Below are 15058 nucleotides of genomic sequence, written 5' to 3'. Positions count from 1 at the left end.
GCAGCCCACTTTCCCAGAACCTCATTTCCTGATTCTGGAGGGAGTATTACACACCTCATTTGGAAAGAATTTTGTTTGTTCTAATCTGTCTGGGGGCTGCTGGAAGAACTGACACAAGTTGCTAGTGATTGTTTTGTCTAATCTGGAACTCACACAGGGTGGAAAAACAGCATGCAATCCTTGAGAACATTGTAAGTCAACTGAACAAGCCACAGTCACCTGGGGCAAAAGATTATGGCTGAAGCATACAGGAGAATACCCAAAGCATGAGTGAAAAACCTCAGAAGAGAGATTCTTTGGGAAGGTAGGCTACTCAAAGACACCTGTGTATACCGAAGGATTTAGAAAGGTGCACATATGTCCATGACATGATACGTGCTCAGAAAAAACCTGGGAAAACCCTAAGCTTTCACTTAGGGCTAATCTCTAGGCTTGGAACAAGCAGGAAGTGAAAACTAAGGCTAAACATCGAAGGAGTGACCCGGCACATAGCCAATCTGCAAATAGTACATTGGCTATTCCTTTTGAAAGGGTAATAAATACAACACCACTTGTTTCTTTCTTTGCCATAAAAGACACAGATTTTCAGTCTGTTTTGTTTTTAAGATTGTGAACTAAGAATCATTAACACAAAGTAATAGCTTCAAACATAAGCTTCAAAACATGGAAGACAGAAGTCAGAGAATAGTACATTCTTTTTGCAGAATAAAGTGAAATTAATCTGATGTTGGAAGGCTGAGCTGTTCCTATCTTGCAAAGGCCAGGATAAATGTATTATTATTATCAAAATTTATGTTTCCTCCTCTTTTTTTGTCAATTATTTTCTTATTTTGAAGGTTGACGTTCCTGGCATGTAAGGAAGTATCTGCCAAAATACTTGCTGAATACAAACTAAATGAACAGAGACTTTGGAGATCACACATGAAGAAGAATATACAATACAAAATTAGTTCTGCAAAATTATTAAACAAATGGCTACAGCCTATAAAAAGCAACTAATACAGTTGCAGAGGAAGGGGAAAAGTCTGATTTCCAGAGTTATCACACTCTAATATTAAAAATGTCTGTTTTCAACAAAAATGACGAAGCATGAAACAAAACAAGAAAGTGTTGTCTATTCACAGAAGAAATTTATAGGAATGATTCCTGAGAAAGTGGGCATTAATTTACTAGAAAAATAACTGTAATTCAACACCTTAAAGAGCTAAAGGAAACCAGAATAATTACATACGAATAAATAAAAAATACAAAGAGATAGAAATTATAAAAAAACAAATTTTAAAGCTGAAGATATAATAACTGAAGTAAAAACTCACTAAAGGATACTAATAGCAGATTAGAGCAAACAGAAAAGATAATCAGAGAAAATGAGGGTAGAACAATTTAAAATACTCAGTCTGAGGAACAGAAGAAAAATAGAAATGAAGAAAAATGAACCGAGCCTAAGGATTTTCTGGACACCATTAGGCATAAAAACATACACATAATGAGAATCCCAGAAGGAGATGAAAGGGAAATAGGAGAGAAAAGAATATTTGAAGAAACTCTAAAATTTGATAAAAAACTATCTACACATTCAAAAATCTTATTCTCAGATAAACAAAAGCTAAAGGAGTTCATTGCTGGTAGATCTGCCCTGCAAGAAATCCTAATTAGAGTACTTTGGCTTAAATTAAAGAATATCAGACAGAAAATCAAAGCTATATGCATAAACGATAAATATTGGTAAAGATAATCACATAAGGATAAAAGCTGACATTATTGTATTTTTAGTTTTTGATAGCTTTATTTTTTATATGATTTAAATGCATAAAACAATATAAATCTATGTTAATGGATACATCCTATATAAAGATGCAACTTGCCACAAAAATAACATAAATTAGGGGGAGGGAGGAGCTGTATACAAGCATAGTTTTTATCAAAACTTTGAATCTATATTTGTATCATTCAGATTAATTTGTTGCGCATTTGTGATGTTAATTGTAATTCCTACTGGAACCACTCAGAAAATATCTTTTAAAATACACACAGATGGCAATGAGAAAAAACTTAAAATGGCACACTGCATACATATGCATACATACATGCATCTATACACACATATATTTTTCAGACATTGGACAACAGGTAGGATAAAACTGTGATCCCTAAGAAAATGGAGATTAAGGAGCAGGTCTAAATAATTATCCCAGTTTTCTGCCTAGAGTCCATTTCTTGACCATAGCAAAGGAAGAGGAAATTTAATCAGAGCCTGAAGGTTTTGCTGACAAGAGAAGACAGAGAAAAAATCTTGTGAAGCCGGGGGTAACTAGAATAGGTGAAAGTAAAGCACCAGAGAGCAAGTTATTACTCATAGGGAGAGCTACAGAAAACTGCAGGGGCCCTTTTGAGTCTCTGGCTAAATATTATTCTCTACAGGGAAAGAGTAATCTTCTATGAAACCTAAAAAGAACAATTGCCAGAAAACTATGTGCTAACAATTTCCAGATTTCTTACAGGGCTGGGAGACATTGAAGTTTCTAATAGCCACAGTGAGTGATATGGGTTGGCCCTGTGTCCCCACCCAACTCTCTTCCCAAACTGTGTTGAGGGACCTGATAGGGGAGGGAGGGGTGATTAGATCATGGGGGTGGATTCCTCCATGCCGTTCTCATGACAGCCAGTGAGTTCTCACGAGATCTGTTGGGTGTATGAGTGTTTGACAGTTCCTCCTTTGCTTGCATTCTCTTTTCCTGCCGCCTTGTAAAGAAGGTGCCTGCTCCCCTTTTGCCTTCTGCCACGGTTGTAAGTTTCCTGAGACCTCCCCAGCTGTGTGAAACTGTGAGTCAATTAAAACCTCTTTCCTTTATAAATTACCCAGTCTTGGGTATTTCTTTATAGCAGTTTGAAAACTGATGAATACAGTGAGAGACATTGAATTCTGAACACATTCAGTAGAGATTCAAGTAGGTTACAGAAGCAGTGAGACTAAACTAGCCTTGGAACAAAAGCTAATCCAAATCCACATTAACAAAGGTTAAACACAAGCCTTGGAAAGGACAAGCTGATCCACAAGAAATTTAACTGTCAAAACAAACTGCAATGCTCTTTAAAGGTAGATGACAAAATCCAAATACTCAACAACGTAACATTCATAATACTAGACATCAAATAAAAAATATTGGATGAGTGAAGAGGCAGGGAAATGTGAACTATTATTACCAGAGGAAAAATCAGTCAACAGAAACGGATTTAAACACAACTGATGATTGAAATAGCATGTAAGCACTTTTAAAATGCTGTTATATGTTCAAAAATTAAGAGGAGAATAAGAAGGAAATTTTGAGTAAACAAGTGAACAACATTTTTGTTAAAACTCCAGAACTTAAAAATGTTATCTGAAATTAAAAGTTCAGCAAGAGATGGAATTAGCAAAAAATAAACACTGCAGAGAAAAAGACCAGTCTACTTGAAAACAGAACAGAGTAAACTGAAGTGCACAGAGGGAAGAAACACTGAAAAACTGGACACAACAGCAGTGAACTGCAGACATTATTGAGGTCTAACATGCTTAATTGGATTCTTAGAAAAGCAGCAGAATGAACAGGAAAATATTAGAGAAATTATTTAAAAATTTCAAATCTGTGAAAAGTATGTATTTCTTTATTCAAGAAGCCAGACAAATCCTGAGGAAGAAAAATGAAAAAAAATGTGACACCAAAGCAAATCATTACCAAATGTCTTAAGTCAGTAATAAAAAGAAAATAAAAACAGCTAGGAGGGGGAAACACCATATTATGTGTAGGAAAACAAAAATAAAAATGAATGTAGGCATCATGTCAGAAACAAAGCAAACCAGATGATAAAGGACCAGCAGCCTTTATGTATTGGAAGGAAAAGTAATTGCAAAGATAAAATTCTGTAGATAATGAAAATATTCTTCAAAAATGAACATGAAATGATGATTTTTTCTGACAATAAGCATTACCAGCAGTCCTGTAGTCAAGAAATGTTTAGAGCAGTTCTTCATACCAAAGAAAAATTATACCACATGAAAACTTGGATATAGAAAACAATAGAGTGTTAGAAATGATAGTATGTGGGTCGACATAAAAGTCTATTTCATGTTTACAAAATTTATTTAAATAATATTTTAACATCTAAAGTAAAAATAATAACTATATATCATGAGGTTCCTAAAATATAGAAATGAAAGGTATGCTAACAATAGTACAAAGGTCAGGTGGGAAATATGGAAGCATAGTGTCGTATGTTTCTTACACGCTATAGGATGTTGTATAATATTTTTACAGGTAGCATGCAATAAGTTAAAAATGGACATTTTAAACCACAGAGCAATAACTATAAAATTAAATTAAAAATCAGATAAATCTAATAAGCCAAGAGTGGGCGTAAGTTGGAATAGAAAAATATATTCAAGTAACACAAAATTATTCAATAAAAGAGGAGAAAAGGACTATATTATAAATGATGAGAGAATAAAAAAGAAATAGCATGATAACCAATTGAAATCTAGCCATATTAATATTTACATTAAATGTAAAGAGTTTAAACACTTTAATCAAAATATTGAGATTATCAGACTGGATATGAAAAAGTCACTGCTATAGTGCTGTCTATAAGAAACCAACTTTAACAGTACGGTATTGTTAAAATATAAACACTTAGATCAATAAGACAATATCGTTTATTGAGTGTGACAAAGGTGCCAATGCAATTAGATAGAGAATAGAATCAAACATGGTGCTGGAGAAATTAGCTATCCAAATGCCTTCTTGTATCTTTACACTAGCCCAGACACTAGCTGACTGTAGTCAAGTGAATGACTCAAGCCAAAACCTTATAAAATAATAGAATTGCCAAAGTGAACCCTGTGGAAATTTCTGATGCACAGGGTATGAGAAAGTAAACTGGTGTTGTTTTAAGTCACTATGTTTTGTAGTTCTCTGGTATGCAGTAATAGATAACTAAAACTTAAATTGGTACCTATACATGAGGTGCTGCCATAACAAATATCGAATATATGTGACATTGCCATTGGGATTTAGTGGAGAATAGGTACCTAAAGGGCAATAAGAAGCCTGTGACTGGGTGCTAGAAAGGCATGAGTAAATTTGCTATGGTTTGAATGTGTCTCCCAGATTTCCTGTGTTGGAAGCTTAATCCCCAATGTGGCTGTATTGAAAAGTGGAATCTTTTAAGATGTGATTGTATCGTGAGGGTCCTGACCTCATTAATCCACTTATGGATTAATGGGTTATCATGGGAGACAAACTGGTAGCTTCATAAGAGGAGAAAGAGAGACCTGAGATAGTACAGTCAGCCCCCCATCATGTGACATCCTGTGCTGCCTTTGGATTCTTCAGACAGTCCCAATCAACAAGAAGACTCTCACTCAATGCAGTGTCTCAGTCTCAGAATTCTCAGCCTCTGTAACTATAAGAAATATGTTTCTTTTCTTTACATATTACCCAGTTTCAGGTATTCCGTTATAAGTAACAGAAAATGAACTAGTACAAAATTGTAAATAAAGGTTGGAGGAAAGATGATTCATGTTATGTAATGGCAGAATATTTGGAAACACTGTCATCTTAGGTGACTTAGAACAGGGATCCCTGACCCCCAGGCTGTGGACTGGTACTGGTCTGTGGCCTGTTAGGAACTGGGCCACACAGCAGGAGGTGAGCAGAGGGCAAGCAAGCATTCCTGCCTGAGCTCTGCCTCCTATCAAATCAGCCAGGGCATTAGATTCTCATAGGAGCACAAAGCCTATTGTGAATTGCACATGTGAGGGATCCAGGTTGCAAGCTTCTTATGAGAATCTAATGCGTAAGAATCTGAGGTGGAACAGTTTCACCTCAAAACTACATCCCCGCCACCACTCCGTCCATGGAAAAATTGTCTTTCATGAAATCAGTCCCTGGTGCCAAAAAGATTGGGGACCATGGACTTAGAAAACAGAAAATTTACTCAGTGAGTTTGTACCTCTAGCTAAGGATATGTCTAGGCTGAATGGTATGAGCACCAGTTGTGTTTGTCTGTTTCATAATATACAGATAGAGATGAACTAAGAGATAAGCTGTTCAGTTTTCAAGTATTATTAGAAGCTAGAGAAAAGAAAACCCAAATTTGAATTTGATAGTATGGAAAATTAAACACTTTCTCATACCTAGCTTCTCCAGCAAATAAAGATTCTCAAAATAAGAATTAGCCTCAGGGCAAGGACCAAATCTAGGGTTCTGTCAATAAAAGATGGCCTCAGGGTCAGGTCAATATCAAATGAGAAATGCAACTGTAAATCCTGTGATAGGATCTCAGAAGAGTTTAATGGGGTGCCTTATGAACTCAGTTAGGCCAAAAGACTTCTAAGAATCTGAAGGGCATTATATCACAGCAGCCCCAAGTGGAGCGTGACTTCTTTTGAAGATAATTGAAGGTGTGGTTTTTGTCTGATGAAGTAAACACTGATATGACTCATAGAAAACCTACAAAGTTTGTAAATATAATTATATTGATGGAAGCACTAGCAGCTTGAACTAAAAAGACCAAGGACAGTTCAAAAAAATAACAGGCTTCTGGACACCTACAGACAGGCAGTAGGATGAGAAAACCACTTAGGTACAAAACACATGCCAATTTGATTTTAAAAGGATGATGCAAAGAGCAGAGCCAACACACACACACACACACACACACACACACACACACACACACACACACACATTTTCCAAGGACTAAAATTGAGCCTTAATCAAGGAATATTTTTTGACCTGGAATAAACAATTGATGATATGTGCCCTGGTAGATTATAGAATTTCTGCAAACCAGTGACTGAAATGCATCTTTATTTTTTAAACTACTTTTTGCATGTTCATGTCCATTGCAGTTATTCTACTTCTATGTCTACTTCTGTGTTATACCCTAGGGTGTGTAAGATAACTTTACAGGCCCTCAGATTGAGAAGATGTATACTCACTTGGTTGACCCTGAGGAAAAACAGACAATGAACCTCATCCACGCTGGGTCTGATTTAGAAGACAATATCCTAGACCTCAAGCCCAAGCATAACGTTAAAATAGGGTCATACTTTTCGGCTTTTGTGGGGTGGGGAGTGAGAACATTGTTCATCTGGAAAGAATGTGAATCATTTTGAACCAGATTATGTTATATTGTCACCTTGATGGTCCCCAATAAATCCTGGCTGCTGAGATTCATGCCCTTGTCCCTTTTTCTTCAGCAGGACCTGGACTAGAGTGAGACCAGCTAGGTGCCTATGGCACAGAATATAAGTGAGATCCACATACACGGATCCGCTTAGAGATGTGTCCAAGGCACCTTATTTGCCTCACCCTAATCCTACCCTTCTCTGGAATCTGTTCTCAGCCTGCGATTTAACAAATAGAATGTGTTGGAAGTGACGCTGTGCTAGTCCTGGGTCTAAGTCTTATGAATGCCTAGAAGCCACTATTTTGTGCTCTTGGCAATCTTGAGTCTTCTAAGAAGTCCAGTCATACCACTGTTGAGAGCACATGGAGATACAAAGTGGACACTTCATATGGAATGGGAGAAGCTCTGAGATTAGAGGAACAGAGGAAGATGCCCAGCCTTACTGGCATCCCAGCTCCCAAACGACCTGCCAGCTGAATGCAGTCACACGAGTGATCACTGGCAAGACCAGCTGATCCCAGCTCACAAACTAGAATCATGGGCAAATAAAATGGTCATTGTTTTAAGCTACTAAGTTTTAGTGTGTTTGTTAGGTAGCAATAGGAAACCAGAACAGAAACCAGCCCTGTCTGTTGTGGATGCTCTGATGGTTTAAGCAGCTGATATAAATCATGACAGGAAATAGCAGGGAAGAGAATAACATGAAACATAGCAGCTGGAAGGCTGGAAATATCTATGAGATTTCCTTGCAGGTTCCTAGAGTTAGGTGGGCTAGAAGTCTGGATGCTTAAGAGTAGATGGGGTCAAACACTAGAAATAGTGTCTTGTCACAAAGTCACTCTTTATCACTAATCAGGTTTGTCCCGGGGACCACTTACCTAACAGTGCTGTATACATGCAAGTTGGTGTTACAACCACAAAAGAAAGAAAATGACGAGTCAGGGACCTGATTGATTCTTCAACAGAGAGCATTTATGGTGCTTGGCCTGTGCAAACAGACTTATCAGCAGACAGGCTCAGACCCATCAGAGATTTAGCACAATAGCTAGGACACAAATCTCTCTCTATAAAATGTCTCCACCCATACATACATGGATATGGTGCTGAAAGCACTAGGACCCCTGAGCCAGCATAGGCACAACCTAGGCATCTTGCAATATCTAAACTTTGGGGACTCGCTTCTTCCCTGCTGTGATTATATGCCTGGCTCTAGAAGCATTGTGCAAATTATAGGACCTGGAGAGTCTAAACTGTAAATGAATGCAAATGAATGTGGCCTCCCAGGAAATAAAAATACAGGCTCATTATTTTGTTTTTCAGTCCAGAAAAGAACACACTTTGAAATGGCAGTTTCTGGCAAGAATAAAATAATATTAATAATAATGATAGCTCTGCCCAAGTCAATTTTCTTCAAATGGCAAAGTCTGATAGGCACTGGCAAAGTAAGGAAACATCAGCCGATCTTAAGCACAGCTACCTCCAGGGAACTTGCCATGAATCTATCATCACTGAGCCTTTTACCAGCAGCATTTATTTAGCCCATTTATTCCACAAGGTGGTGGGGACACAACTGTACCCCTGGTATAGCCACAGAATACACTGTTAAAGGGTGAGTAACATATAAGGTGATGTAAACATGTTCCATTTTAAACACATCCAAACTGGCCCATTTCCTTGCTCTTTAAAAATAATTTCAAAGCACCATGGTGATGGAAACATTTTATCTTTAAAATGCATAGACCAGATTCATCTTGGAGATGGCTATCCTATTAGAATATTTTATGGATGCCATTTCTGCAGGCTACTGGTACTAGAACTTAACAAATGGTGCCAGGAATGTTTGTTGGGTTTGCTCAGCTATTCAGGTTGATTTCTTGGGGTCCTTGCTACAGGAAATTCCAGTTCAGAGATGATCCTGCTGGGCTGAGGTCTCTTATGAGGTCTCTACTCCTTTAAATCTTTGTTCAAAGCTTACCTCTCTTAATTAGGCCCACCCAGACAACCCTATTAATACTCAAACCTGCTCCAGAATCCCTTGTATTACTGATCCTCCTGTTTCTGCTGTATTGCTAAATCAATGAATTATTTTTTATAAACTACTAATGGAATGCAAGCTCTATAAGGACAGAGGTTTTGGTCTTTTATTTCACTGATGTATCTAACACAGTGCCTGAAGCTCAGTAAACATGTGTGGAATAATTAAAGGAATGGGCGCATCTTTTTTAAGGTATTTTATTTCACGGATATAGAAATCTCATCTTCTGAATGGGAATGATTATTTTTGTTACCAGGACCTGTTACCTGCATAATAAAAAATGGTTCAGTGCAAATCCAGTTCATGTTGGGTGAGACCCAGTAAGGTTTGCTTTATACACACGGGCATACTTTTGAGATATTGTGGGTTTGTTTCCAGACCACCGCAATAAAGTGAATATGGTAATGTAGCAAGTCACAGGAACTTTTTGGTTTCCCAGTACATATAAATGTAGCCTATTAAGTGTGCAATAGCATTATGCCTAAATAATGTACATTTCTTAATTAAAAATACTTTATTGCTGAAAAATGCTAAAGATTATCTAAGCCTTCAGCAAGTTGTAATCTTTTTGCTGGTGGAGGGAGAGAGAAGGGGAAATGACTGGTTGGTGGAGCCATCAGAACACACTCAACATTAATCGATTAAGTCTGCCATCTTACGTGGGCATGATTGATGGTGCCCCAAACCATAATAATAATAGCAGAGATCACTGATCACAGACCACTATAACAGTTATAATAGTAATAATAATAATAAATTTGAAATATTACAAGAATTATCAAAATATGACACAGACAAGAAGTGAACTCATGTTGTTGGAAAAATGGTGCCGATAGAGTTGCTTGATGTGGGGTTGCCACAAACCTTCAGTTGGTAAAAATAAAAAAAAGCAGCATCAGTGAAGAACAATAAAGTGAAGCACCATAAAATGATATATGTTTTTAATCCCAATGAAAAACTTCATATAAAGTGTTACTAATATCAGAGTTCAGCTTCTTGATTTTCAACATGGAAATTTTGTCCATAGATGTTCTAAATGTTAGTTCGCATGTGTACCGACATAATAGATTTGAACTTGTAGAACTCATTCACACATGTGTTAAATATACATTTATTAAGAGTCTACTGTGCATTAGATACTGGGTCCAGTCTGTCGATGCAGAAATAAATCAATTGTCATTATGTGTCCTTAAGGAGCTCACAATGTGGTAAAAGGCAAAGACCTGTGCAAATATACACAGCCATGATGAAATGCAACTTGTGTTACAAAGGAGGCCGGGAGTAGAATGCTGAAGGAGCAAAGAGAAAGAAGCCACAGGCTCTGCTTGCTGCAGAATAGATGATAAGAACTTCTTCCTGGAGGATGAACAGATACTTCCCAGATAGTCTTTGTGATAATGAAAGAAAGGCCAGAGGAAAAGCATTCTGGGCAGAGTAGACCTCATGGGAAAAGAAATGAAGTGGTCGAGGGACACTGGGCACTTTGACTAGAACACAATGTTTCATGGAATATTGAATAGCTTGATAAAGCTTACTTCTTGGGAAAGGTCTCCCTGAATCTCTGGTCAAAGAAACCACATGCCTTCTCAGACTCCAAGACAACTCACTTAATTATGATGGACTGTTCTACAGAAGCACTTGCTTAGATGTGGCTATGTTATACCCCATATGCATGTAATGTTTTTGCCCAGGTAGCTCCATGTTCTCAGTATGATAGATGCTGTATCAAATAGGTGTAATAAGATGTCTACAAATAGTAACAGTTAGTGATATCTTCTAGAACAAGCTCTTTGGCAAGCTTCCTATATATGTGTATGTGTGCGTATATATAAAAATATATATGAATGGCTTAAACACACATGCACACAAACCCACACTTAAGAAGGTTCAAATTAGAAGTTTTTGTCCTATAAGAAGGTTGAGAGTGCTTGTTATAGCAATGATACAAAAGATGGTCTAGCTGCAACACATGTTACCAGAAGTCTCCTCAGGGCTGTCTGATTTAACCTGGCTGGCTAGCAGATGAAACCTTCCTCTCTTGTATTTCCAAATGCACCTTCTCACTGGGCCTTGGACATGCCCAGGAGTTTGCAATGGCTGTTCCTTCTACCAGGAATGTTCTTTACCCTGATGTCCACATGCATTCCTCCCTTATTTCCTTTAAGTTATTGCTCAAATGTCACCATCTCTTTGTGGTTTGCCTTGACTGTTTTATTTAAAATATAAATTATTTTCCTACACCGTTGGCTGCCTCCCTGGGGCTCTGACACTCCCAGTTGTCTTTTCTGTTCTCTATTTTTTTTTCTTTTTCATAGCAGTGGTTCTCAAATTATGTGTTTGCAGGGTTGCTTCATGACCTGCTGAAGGGGAAGAGGTGGGGCGGTGGAATAGATAGGGTCTAGATCCTCAGCATTCTTAAGTTAGCTCCTCTTTTATATTATTAACTCAATGGCATATATCATGTAAAGTGTTCTGAGCCTTTAAAAAGTTAGAAAATGACTGTTGTAGATGAAAGCACACAGGACTAAATTCAGGAAACTTAGATTCCACTCGTATATCTTTTACAGATAAACTGTGTGTGAACTTATGAAGGTCATGCTCTAACGTTGTACCTGTAAGATGATGGACAAAATCATGGTCTCTTAGTTCTATTTGAATGGAGTTTTTCTGTGATTCTGAATAGTTAAGCACACTCCGTGCTGCTGCAGAAGAAAGACATGGAGGCTTCTGAAAATGGTAATGAATATTAGAGCAAGAACTGACATTATCTAGGTATGAAGAGATGCATTCATAAATAATAAAAGAAACATTCACATACGGACCAAGTGCCTAAATATAAACACAAACAAAAATATAGTGATGGGAAATAGAGTGGAAACAGGTTGCTAAAAGTTGAGAAGAAAGGTCAGTTGTGACTCCTTGGAAACAAATATAAGATAATATAGGATTTTTGGCAATCTAAAGAAAAGAATTGAGGGCCTGACTTTTCACATATTAACCTGGTGAAGGCTAAAGTCACGTTCTATGGCCAAAGTCATGCATGTTTTGAGGCTCTTCTCACAGATATATCCTCCCACACTAGTAAGACCTTAAGTAATTTGGACTGTTTTTGCATTTGTGCTTTTAATATCCAAAACAACAGCAACTTCTCTTTAGAATGTCCAGTTTCAAAGGAAATTGGATATCTTCTGACGCATCCCAGGATCCCTGCTAGCAGCTGTCAGGGACATCCTATTCCAAGTCTAGAGCACATCGTGATGAACATGAGCCTTCTCTGATGGAAAGGACAAAAGAAAAATCAATAGAGAGTAACTTGAAACACTATAGACTTTCCTTGTATTTGTGATATGTTCAAAAATTCCTATCAGCCTCTGCTAAGCTTCATTTCCCCCTTCTGATTATTTACTTGTTTTGAAGGATTAAAGAACAGAATTCTTGTCAGAACTTATTTATCCTAATATACCACATTATTAATTCTAGTCCAAATGGCTTGATATTTGAAAAGTTAATTGAATTGTGGTTTACTTTTGCAGTAAGGAGAGCAAAAGATTTTTTTTAAACAAATGGAATCTTATGGGATCTTATTTAGAGTTTGGCCTCTAAATTCAGGAGCTGTTTAAAAATCCTACATTTTCTCCTGAGTATCTTGATTTAGATACTAATATCATAAGCTGGATATCTCCCTGCTCAGATTATATCACACTAGAAATAACTCTGAGAACTCAGGATATGATTTTACTGATAAACATCATAACAGCAGCTAAGTAAAAGGAATATGGCATAATACTGGCAAATGAGAAGGTAGATATATTACAGAAGATGGGACTGACATAACTCTATAATAAAAAACAAGTAATAATACTTACAAAATATAGACTCATTTTTAAGTTGAAAAGAAAGAAGATAAAAACAGTACACTAAATAATTCCAGAATCAAAGACAATGTAATATGTCTAGTTACAGCCTTAGATATTAATGCCAATTAGAATAATAAAAACTTGAACACTTAAGGCAGAAAAAACGTGTCTTTAGAAGCATACTCATTGTCTCAAATATGTTAGTTATTGAACTATAAAAAGAAAATAAATTTTTCAAATACAAACTGCCTCCTCTCCTGCAAAGATGCATATTATTTGATGATAATATGTATGATAAATCAAAGATAACACTAGAAATTAATATATTAGAGAATTGAAAAAATGATAAATTTATACAAGAACTACTTTTCTGAGTAAACTCTAATAATAGTCAAAGTTTTTTTAAAGGTAATCAAGCAAAATTCAGAATTCAGAAAACTAAAAATACAAAAATCCATCCGTAAACAAGAGGGCACAAACATGGGACAGATTTAAAAGAATACTCCTATACATTTCGACAAATACATTGGAAAATCTATATGGAATGGGTTATTTTCTATGCTTTGTCTTAAAATAGAAGAGATAATTTAATAAATGTATTAAATGGGGAAATAAATCTAGTATGCTGTTAAGGATTTCCACTAAAACTGTGGGTCCAGAGAGCTTTAAATTCTATAAAATCAGTGAGAAACAGGTAACACTCATGCTCTCTACATTTTTCTGCATTGTGGAAAGGAGTACATTTCTTCTCAATTAAATTTATAAATCAAGTATAATTTTCATAATGAATCAGAAAGATAGGTCAAGAAAATTGACTCATTTTTCAGGAATAGAAATGCAAAATGTTTTAATAAACGAAACCAGCATGTTAAAATAATAACGTCTAAGTGCATAAAGTATAGAAAGGAATGTGAGGCTATTTCAACAAAAGGATATATTAACATAATTAGTCACTTTAATAAGCAAAGAAGAAAAAATATTAATAGATGTTGAAAATAATTTCAAAAAATTTTATAATAATTTTTTACATTTAAGAACATAAAATGTAAGCTTTGAGCAAACTGTCAAGTGAAGTACACTAACTTTACATGATTTCAAAACCATTAGCTGATATCAATATAATTACATTCTAGAAGAACTGTATATGCTATGATATATGAAATGTTATGTATTATCTATATAATAAGTATCATTAAATATATTATAATACTATACTTAAATTTTTTCTGGTAGTTACAACCAATACAATAAAAATGAGTAAAAATAATAATACTAATTAAAATAAGGAATATTTTAAAAGATAATTCTTCACAGATAATGACAATTTTACCTAAATCAAAAGGAGAAAACTGAAAACATCTATTATAAATAGTGATAATTTTACAATTGGGTTACATACATAGTAAATATTTAAAAGTAAATAGTTTTTCTGTATAGCAACAATAACAAGTCAGATCATTTGGCACTTAAAGAAAACCAACAACATGCAGGTGCATAAACACACACACACACACACACACACACACACACACACACACACGACCATTAGAAGTCAGCAGAACATCTGAACTTGAAAGTAAATAAATTTTTCAGGTAACAGAACAGACCTTTAAATAAAATTTTTAATCAGAAGGATCAAAGAGCTAATTATTTTAAAATGTGATTTAACATCATGTTATGGAAAGTAATAATGAGAGAAAAATAAAAATGTAATTATCTAAGTAAAAATCGATGTAAAAATTATCAACACAATACTGGCAAACCAAATCCAGCAGAATATCAAAAAGCTAATTGACTATGATCAAGTAAGCTTTATTCCTGGGATGCAAGGTTGGTTCAACAAATGCAGATCAATAAATGCGATTCATCACATAAACAGAACTAAAAACGAAAACCACATGATCGTCTCAATAGATAAAGAGAAGGCTTGTGATAAAATTCAACAACCTTCATGTTAAAAGCCCTCAATGACCAGGAGCAGTGGCTCACGCCTGTA

This window comes from Macaca nemestrina, chromosome 7 (assembly GCF_043159975.1).
Source record: "Macaca nemestrina isolate mMacNem1 chromosome 7, mMacNem.hap1, whole genome shotgun sequence".
Taxonomy (NCBI): domain Eukaryota; kingdom Metazoa; phylum Chordata; class Mammalia; order Primates; family Cercopithecidae; genus Macaca; species Macaca nemestrina.
Note: the sequence above shows the minus strand (reverse complement) of the source record.